General features: G+C 44.0%; 1 long non-coding RNA gene across 1 annotated transcript; it reads left to right on the forward strand.

The window, feature by feature from the left end:
• The first annotated feature begins 452 nt into the window (after positions 1 to 452).
• On the forward strand, positions 453 to 1,122 carry LOC101417146 (uncharacterized). The gene is made up of 2 exons (XR_011648762.1): positions 453 to 542; positions 634 to 1,122. It is a non-coding gene; the product is annotated as an uncharacterized lncRNA (long non-coding RNA).
• Positions 1,123 to 10,270: the final 9,148 nt, after the last annotated feature.

The following is a 10,270-nucleotide window of genomic DNA, read 5'->3' on the forward strand; positions in this document are numbered from 1 at the left end:
CTCCCTAAGGTGGGTAGCGGTGACTTCACTGAGCTTAGATACTAAGGAGGCCAGTATTTTGAGATGTATTCTCCTGTGTTACTGAGCAAAGAAGGTAGAGGATCCTCTGAGTGGGAAGTGGTTTGTTTCTGTAGGGGTCATAACAGGGAAGTAGAAAAAAAGAAGGATCTATATAATCAGGATGGCAGCTAATAGCAAAGAAAGAACTGTCAAAAAACTAAGCCTGAGGAAGTAAAAAGCTGGGTCTTTTCTTCCTTCCCATCCCCATTCATCACTGCCCAATTAAAATCTATATTTTATCCATCTTTTATCAGAATCTATGTAAGGCATGAAAGGGAAAGGAGGACATATACCGTGGGGCTGGGGAAACTGTCAGGGACAGTGACATCACAGGCAAAACTGCCAACTGGGGCCAAGGAGACCAGAGCCCAGCCCCTTTGCCCAGAGAACAGCATCCCAGGTAGATGATGCCCATTTCTGTCCTGACTCCACCATGAGCTGCAGGCTGTTCTGCGGTGTGGCCCTCTGTCTCCTGGGAGTACGTGAGTCTTGGGTTCTTGCAGTTTCCTCGTGGTCATAGCAACAACCTACCTTTCGGACTTCATCTGAATTTTGTCCTTTTCTCCCCCAGAGGATCCATAGACCCTGGAATTACCCAGGTACCAAAATACCTAGTCATTGGGAGGGAATATAAGAAGTCTTTGAAATGTGAACAAAGTCTGGGACATAATGCTATGTACTGGTATAAACAGAACCCTAAGAAGCCACTGGAGCTCATGTTTGCCTACAACATTAAGGACCTCATTGAAAATAATACTGTTCCCAGTCGCTTCTCACCTCAAAGCCCAGGCAACTCTAGCTTGTACCTTCATCTGGACCATCTGGAGCCAGATGACTCTGCCATGTACTTCTGTGCCAGCAGCAAAGACACAGCCTTGTAAAGTCGCCTCCTCCCTGTATGAAAACTTCCTGGGTGTGTCCAGGAAGCTGTGGGGGGCCACCGGAACTCCTGAACCCTGAGGCTCATTCCACATTTCCCATAGGAACTTTGACAGAAATTTCAGACCCTAATACTGCCTGTCAATTCATCTGATGTGGAAATTCTAAATTTCATGAACATAATTAGGGTGTGACTCTTCTTTGACCGGAGTACCTCTCCCCTGTCAATTGATTTAAATATAAACACATTCGGATTTAGTGTTTTGAATGCCTTTTTAAATCACGAAATGAAACAAGCCTGCTGAAAAAGTGGCTCATTTGATTTAAGTTTTCACAGGAATCCTCTAAACACCGTGCCCCCACAGATCAGACCCACTCAGGGGGCAGAGGATTAGAAAAACACTGCCCTGTGAGGAGGTGTATTGCTGCTGGACATTTTCGGTTCCACAGTTTCTGAGCCCCTCCTTCTCAAGAACCAAGAAGACCCCTTAGTCATGGGTTATCATCCCCCACACACACAGGTTAAAGCAGCACTGTGCAGAGAAGGGACTTCTGGCTCAGGGCTCCAGGGCTAGGGCCAGCTGTGAATGACAGCAGAAGAACTGACCCTTGAGAGACAAGTTTGAGAAACACTCTCGGTCTCCAACTCCCTCATTCTATATTCCAGTTTGTCTCTTCTTTCTGCCCATGGGTAGACCCTGAATCCCAGCCCCATTAAGACTCCAGATCTGCCCAGGTACTTTGTCTAAACACTGCGGCAGCAGGAGTGCCTGTGCTCACCCTCATTGATTCAGAACAAGCACTCCCTGGGTTGGGTACTTAATCTCTTGGCCACCCTCCTTCTTTGCACTGAAATATCCTTTTTTGGCCTCAGTTCTCAACTCTTCGCTGGCTTTTCTCTCCACACTTGAGCAATGACACTTGAAGGGTTAATTTTTTTTCTTTTGGTCTCCTTATTCCTAATATTTTAAGACATCAAGCTCAGAATTATTACACTTATAAAAATACAACCAATTCTGATTAGATAGTTAATATAATGATTAGTTGTATCAGTCAAATGCCTGAGCATTGGAGCATCACGTGCCTGCACTGGCACAGAGCCTGCCAGGTGCCGTGGGGGCACTACTGAGGCAATGGTTGCAGCTTGAGATAGTCAGATCAGAGGATCTCCTCCCTTGGACAGCAAATGACCAGAGACCCAGCTGGGAGAGGCTGCATCCCTGCCTGACCCTGCCATGGACAGTAGGCTCCTCTTCTGGATAGTTTTTGGTCTCCTGGACACAGGTGAGTCTTGGGATTGCATGGAAAATTTCCATCTTAAGTTGACCTAAGGCCAATTCCAAACTTTAACCTCATTTTCTTTCCCTTATCTGTCTCCTCCCACAGGACATACAGAGACCCGAGTCAGCCAAACCCCTAGCCACTCTATCACAGAGAGTGGGCAGAGAGTGGCTTTAAGGTGTGGCATCATTTCTGGGCATCTTTACCTCTATTGGTACCGCCAGAATCCAGGAAAGGGAGTGGAGTTTCTAATTTCTTTTTATAACAAGATTCCTTCAGAGAAAGCAGACTTTTTCAAGGATCGTTTCTCAGCTGAGATGCTTGATGGATCATCCTCCATTCTGAAGATCCAGCCAGCTCAGCTGGGAGACTCAGCCACGTACCTCTGTGCCAGCAGCTCAGACACAGCCTTGCAAAGATGCTTCCAGCCCATTCACAAACTCAACTGCTTCCCCTTTCTCCCCAGGCCCTCACCAGCCTTTTGCTGCCTTAGAGGTAAAAAATGTGCGGTTGGGGCTGCAGCTGTTTCTTAACAGCAAGAAGTGAAAAATTAACTTTGTCAGAAGAGGAAATGTTGCCCAGAAATATCTGGGGCCATGATATTTAGGAAATGTTCACAGGCACCACAGAATGTGGCTGTGTACCCCAAGAATGGGAGAAATGCAGCTGTATGAGTGACCAGGTGAACCCAGATCTTTCAGTATCCTTTTTAGATCTCTGTTTTTCCCCCCATACCTTGCATCTTTGAATGGAGAGAGGTTTTATTAGAAAGGAGACAAGGAGGGGGGTGCATGAGGATACCAAGTTTCTTCAAATGGCAGCACTCCAGAAGGATCAATATCTAAATGCAAGAGTGTAAGTATTGATGGGGGAGGAACGGTTCTGGCACAGAATATGGCAGACCCTAGAGCAGCTCAGGACCATGCTATCTACGACAGGTGGAAATGGTGGTTTGAGGGAATGGTGTTTGGGCAATGATGGTTGCCAGTATGAGTGGGAGCTCATGCTCACAGGCTCTCCTGCAGGGCCAGCAGGACTGCAACAATGAGACTCACCGCAGCAAGACTAAACCAGGGAAGAGCAGGCACCAACAGAGACTTCGTGTGGTAACAAGAAGTCTAGTATGGGCAAACTGATCACTCAGCATGATGTGTGGAAACCAGACTGACTTCTCAGAAGCTAAGACTTAGGGTTCTTGAACCATAGAGATGATGGGGGGGATGCTTCAAAATGGAAATATTGGATTTCCTATTAATAAGTAAAGTAGAACTCAAACATTCAATTAGAAAACAACCCTCTCCCCACCAAAAGGGATATGGCAGTACTGGTGGTTCTAGACTAGTTGAGTTAAACACACATTCATTCCTTCATTCTTTAGACAGAAAATACTCTACCTCAAGATCTTTAAAGTATGTTTGGTGTTCACATGAGAGGAACACCATGAACCTCAGAAGAAGAATCAATCACAGGATCACTTACGATGTAGGGACCAGGTTCATTCCAGGCAGGGGACTCACCTTCATGCTGTGCAGTCTCCAACTCCTCTTTAAAAGGTATACTTGGGCCATGAGGACAGAAACACCATGGAGAGAATGGTTTAGTTTCCTGTTCTGCTCCAGCAAATACCATGCAAAATGATGGCTTAAGCAATGAGAAAGTAATGGTTAATGGTTTTGAGGTTAGGAAAAAAGTCCAATGGAAGACATCATCAAGCTGATGCTTCTTTCCTAAGATTGTGACATTCTAGGGCTGGCTGCTGGCAATCCTTGGTCTTTAGCTTGTCACATGGCAAGACACATGGCAGTATCTCCTAGTCTATCCCTTCTCTTTTGGCCTCCAGAAGAGATGTTCAAGCTTCTCCCTCTGTGGCTTTCTCTCTCTCTATCTTAGTTTCATTCTGCTTATAAAGAACTCCAGTAATAGGATTAAGGCCCATCGTGGGCCACACCTTTATTTAACTGAAGTAACCATAGAGTGGGACAAGTATTAATTCTAGCACTCTCTCACCCCTGGTGATCACCTCAGAGTCCTAAGCAGGTTGAGACTTCAGACTTGCTTTTTTCTTGCCACTAATCCTAGGCTCCTTGACTATGAAGTCTTTTTTCTCCTGATAGGAGGACAGTCTAGCGGACAGATGGAAAATCCTGCCCTGATCTTGGAAGGCCCAATAAACATCTCCTTTGAGATGGTGATGTTAGGTTATATCTAAGGCTCTGTCTACAGCTTCTGTCTCCTTCCTTTACAGGCCCTTCAGATGCTAAGTTCATTTCAGTCTAGAGATACTGCCTGTGTCCTTGAGATAACCTTAGGCTCTGAGACATGATCATGATTTGATTAAGGTTTAATAACAGAAACTGGAGAAAAAGTATCTTTTCATTTAAGTGACTTGGATTTTATAAAGGACAAAGGGTTCACTGCTAATTTTTAGGCCGTCCAACTTGGTGCTATAATCTATATTCAGGGGGTCCACATCCAAATTGGAGACAATCCTGTGAATTTCAGTGTGCATAGCAGAAGCGTGAAAAAGCTTGTGAGTTTCTGTGTGAATAGCAGAAACACAGAAATACATAATCACCTCTCCTTTGTATAAATCTCACTCTTCAAAGAAAAGTATATAAAAATATCTGTTTCTTTATTTTTAAGCCAAATGAAACCTGAATTGTAACCCCATTTTACCAATATGGTGGACTATACAAACCCTAGTGTTATCTGAGTGCCCTTCTCTTAGTCCCATAAGGGGAGCTGTACAATGGAAGCTAGACCAACAATTTCCAGTCAATTCTGGTAACTGCTGATGTCCTCATTTTTCAAGGCCTGGGTGGTTTTTGGAGTACAGTGTGCCTCCACATCTCATGAGGTCAGGAATTCTAGGATTTGGTCTAAATCCCACAGTGACTTCTGATATTTGGTACTTCCTCAGGGAACTGCCAGGGCATGATCCTCAAGTTCATGCTTAGTCCCCACAGACCCCTATCTTCTTCCTAAGCAGAGAGAACTTCCTTTTTTCTCTTCTCATCCTTAGAAACTTTCACTCACGATTTCATTCCAAATCACCCCAAATATCTTTATCTTTTAAAAGCATAAGAATTCTTGTTCAAAGGTACCTGAGGTCAGAGAACACAAAATCTGATTCCCTGCCAGGGAAAGGAGAGAGTGAAATTAAAGGATGAATATGGAAAATAAAGAGTAATGCTACATAAATGGCCCTTACTATTGTGACTTGAATTATGTCCCCCCAAAAATATGTACAAGTGCATGTGACTGTGACCTTATTTGGAAATGGAGTCTTTGCAGACATCATCAAGTTAATAAGAGGTCATACTGGATTAGGGTGAGCCCTAAATTCAATATGACTGATGTCCTTATATGAAGAAGGAAATTTGGGCACAGAGGTGGAGATATACACAGGGAGAAAATAGCCATGTAAAGACCGAGGCAAAGGTTGAAGTTCTGCTGCCATGAGTCAAGGAATGCCTGGGTCCAGCAGAGTGGGAAGGGACAAGGCAGGATTCTTCCCTGGACCCCTTGGAGGGAGCATGGACCTGCTGACACCTTGATTTCAGACTTCTAGCCTCCAAAATTGTGAGAGAATGAATGTCTGCTGTTTTAAGATACCCAATTTGTGACTAACTTGAGCCCCAATTCTACTACCTGTGAAATGCAGATGAGCACTCCTTATTGTTATAAATGTTTTATATCATTTATACAAAGTGCCCAGCATGAAATAAGCATGAAATAGGCATTAGCTATTATTATTATCATTTTCTCAAGGATATACTAGCACTTTCTGTAGCAGGTATCTTTAGTCTATGCATATTCCACCTCAAGGATTAGAGGCTAAGCAGGATGCATAGACTGTAAGTGATGTATGATCTAAAATCTGTTTCTAGATAGGCTTACAGGAAATCGGAGGGTGGAGGAAGGATATGAGCCGATGTCTGCAGGGGTGGAATTTAAGACGAGATGGTGGTAAGTATGAACACAAAGAAGAGATAAAAGGGGGGCAAGGGGTTGCCTTTGGTTGGGGCTTTGCGGGTTTGAGGGTGGCTGGGGAGGGACGGATGGGTAACGTTGCCCAAAAGTGGGGGGAGGGTGGGGTAGCATACGAACACAGGAGAGGGTCAGGAGTTGGTGGAGAGTAAAATGCCGAGAAAATCATATCAAAATATAATAAAGAGGGTTACCTGTTTAGAATGCTCGGAGGGGAGGGTCTGATGCAGGACGGGCTCCTGGGGAATGTCTAAATGCTCATTCTGCCAGAGTGGGTGACACCATGGGGTAGAATCCCAAGTAGTGAGAGTGGGGGTGGACCCACATCCTGGGGAGGACTAATGCCATCAAATAGAGGGAACTGTATCCCTAGAGAGAAAGGGTGGCTCCCAGGGCATTGGGGCAGTTGAGCAAGTGAGACCCTGAACACTATTCCATCTATCTCTGGAAGTGGCTCCTCAGGAAACGGAGGTTGGCTGTCACTGTGGGCACCAAGGTGGAAGGGAAAATGGACGTTAAATGTGTGGAACCAAAGTAAATGGGGGGTAAGAGAGGAGTTTCTTGAGAGTACACAAGGATGGATATAAAACATGTAATATTACACCATAACATATAGGAGATGACAGACTGATAATGTAAACCATAATGTAAAACATAGGATAACTAAAAATGTAAAGAACTGTGTATCCTAAAGTATGCACCATAATGTAAGCACAGATGTTACCTTGTTAGAAAGCTAATGTCTCAGACTCTGTACATCACTTTAAGTAAATATGATATGAATAGGGCGTAAGAGTATCACTGTGGAAGGGAAAAGGTTTTCTGGTGGATATGTGGGAGTGCTGTATATTATATATATGCATTGCTGTGGTCTAGGACTCCTGTGAAGAAAAGCTGAATAATTAGGGGGAAAAAAAAAAAAAAAGATAGGATGTGGAATTTTTTCAAGTCAACATTCTTTATCTAAGTTCTTTATCTAACTTTATCCAAGTTCTTTATCTATCCTTTAAACCCATCGCTATATGCCATTCCCTAGTAAGGGATCATGACATTATATTGGGCTTCAAATTTCGGGGAGTTCTGGATCACAGAGTGTTTCAACAATGGCAATGGAGGGATACTGGTATGGGATACCAATGACAGGTGATATATGGCTGACAGGGAGCTGTACAGAACATATGTCCAGGGTGCATGGTAATGTTTGGATATACTCATAGTGGCAACAATTAAAAACCACAGCAGGGGGGGTACTGGGTTCCTGGCCAGTGGTGCTCTGTCGTGGTCCCTAGGGGAGCAGCGACAGTCTCCCAGGTACAGCGGCGGGGACCGGGAGGGAGTGAGGGTTCAACAGTGAGCCCCTGATGCTAATGACTATGCTTGTGAGCTGATAAACCTAAAATAAGAACAAGGCCTAGAGCAACATTGTGCCTGGGAATTTCCTCCTGTCAGCCTTCATGTTACTCAAATGTGGCCAGTCTCGAAGCCAAACTCAGCATGTAAATGCAATGCCTTCCCCCCAGCATGGGACATGACACCCGGGGATGAGCCTCCCTGGCAACGAGGGACCACTATCAAATACCAACTGATGATGCAACTGGAAAATGACCTTATACGGAAGGTTCAATGCGGATCAGCAGAATATCCATGTCTACATAAAATAACATGACTTTAAAATGCTGTTTGACCTAAAGTAAGGGGGAAATGGAAAGGAGAAATGAGTTTATATGGCTACGAGTTTCTAAAAAAGAGTCTGGAGGCTGGCAGAAGGATTGCCCTCATGCACAACTGAGCAGAGTCAGAGAGACAGATAAAGCAGATACAACCCCCAGATATTGGTTCCTTTGAAGGCTAAAGAGACCCATGGGAGTTATGGTCATCGCCGATGGGGTTAACTACCAGGGCAGATGGCCCCTCTTTGGAAATGGTGTTTATGTGTGATGAATCTGGACTCAGATGGGATCTCCCTTCATAAGACTTTCATGCTAATGTGCAGGAGGTGCAGTTAATGTTGGGGTTTAAGATATATTTAGGGGATTTGAATCTCTGGACTGACAATGTGATAGCCAGGTCCTGAGCCTCAACAGACTCCAGCACCTACAATCTGATTTATTGGACTTACCACACTCAGCTAAGATGGAGTTGAAGAAGGACAACCACCACATCATGGAGCCTAGAGTGATTACAACTGAAAATGGGAGGATTGCATCCAGCATCCATGTGGAATCTGAGCCTCCTCTTGACATAGAGGTGCAATGGACACAACGAATCCAATGTCCACATAGAAGAGGTGGCATTGGATTGGGAAAAGTGGACATGGTGGACGATGGGTATGGGGAAAGGCAGGAAGAGATGAGAGGTGGAGGCGTCTTTGGGACATGGAGCTGCCCTGGATGGTGCTTCAGAGGTAATCACCAGACATTGTAAATCCTCACAGGGCCCACTGGATGGAATGGAGGAGAGTATGGGCCATGATGTGGACCATTGTCTATGAGGTGCAGAGGTGCCCAAAGATGTACTTACCAAATCCAATGGATGTGTCATGATGATGGGAACGAGTGTTGTTGGGGGGGGGAGAGGGGGGGTGGTGGGGTGGGGTTGAATGGGACCTCACATATATATTTTTAATGTAATGTTATTACAAAGTCAATAAAAAAAAAAGATCATTGCTGAGTAAAGAGAAAATAAAATAAAATAAAATCTGTTTATGTGTGCTAGAACAGGAGACCAAAAATTAAATAAAAAAACAAAACACACATATCACAACTCTGGGAATTCACAAAAGTTATTTTTTTTTTTTTTACTGGGTTGCAAGAGGAAGGCCTGACCTCTCTGACAGCCATTAAGCCAGCTAGTCTCTTATCTGCAACCTTGGTAATTGCTCCCTGGATTAGAGGATGTGGACCTACATCCCCAGCTTCAGCTCTTGGAGGTGGGCTAGAGTTTTAAAACCTCCTGGTACAGCCAACCTGGTACAAACGGTGAATATGGGGGTAAACAGCCACCGGAAATGAAAGAGATGGCTGATAAGAACTGTAGCAAGAGGTTTTGCTGTGGGATTTCCCTGCTAGATTGACTCTGGGTGAAAGAGCACCATTTCCCATCCTGCTTCCTTGAGGAACCACCAAGGCCTGAGCACCCTGACAGAGCCCTGCACCAGTGTTTACAAAAGCAGAGAGCAGGCATCAGGGGCTGTATCATGAAGGAAGTCCTCCTCCCTCCTCACACACACCTTTACCCTTACCCTCAACAGACAAGGCAGTTTTCCAGACAATTGGAAAGAACGGCAAGCCTCTGAGAGTGATACCAGTCAGCCCTTGCTAATATCAGCCTGATGGTGTAAGGTGATTCATGAGCAATAAACAACCTGGGGCTCCTTTTATAGGTAATTAAGCTCTGGGGCAAGGCTGGACCTCAGTATGTGCAGACTAAAATAATGTTAGCATATGGATATCAATATCAATGTATCTGTGACCTTCTTTTGTAACAACAGTGTAGTGAGCTCTGGAAATTTTTGATAACCTGTATATTTTAGTAAGTAATTTGGATAGAGCATTGTTTGGAAGAATGGAAACAAAATTATTAATAGATGTTAACTCTGGATAGTGAGATATATTTTTTATTACATACAGTGAAATGTATAGATATTGAATATTCATTTTGTCAAAAGGAAATCCTCGAGCAACACACTCCAATCAAGATACAGGACATTTCCTCACCCCTTGCCTGTTGCATCCCCTTCAAGTCGATATCCATCCTCCTTAGGTAACCACTCTACTGATGTACATCACCATAAGTGAGATTGGCTTGTTTTTGAATTTCATATAAATGAATTCATTTTAAAAAAAGTCATAGATGGAGCAGACAGAAGCTGAAAGCAATGGATCCTGGAGGAGAAATCAGAGACTGGCAGATGCATTGTCTAATGTAGTCTAGATTTGGACATTTTCACTGTCTTAGAAATATAACCTTTTAAATTAATAAATTCCCATGTAAACACCAACCCATTTCTGGTATATTGCTTTGGTAGCCTTTAGCAAACTAAAGCAATGCACATTCTTGT

This window comes from Dasypus novemcinctus, chromosome 5 (assembly GCF_030445035.2).
Source record: "Dasypus novemcinctus isolate mDasNov1 chromosome 5, mDasNov1.1.hap2, whole genome shotgun sequence".
Taxonomy (NCBI): domain Eukaryota; kingdom Metazoa; phylum Chordata; class Mammalia; order Cingulata; family Dasypodidae; genus Dasypus; species Dasypus novemcinctus.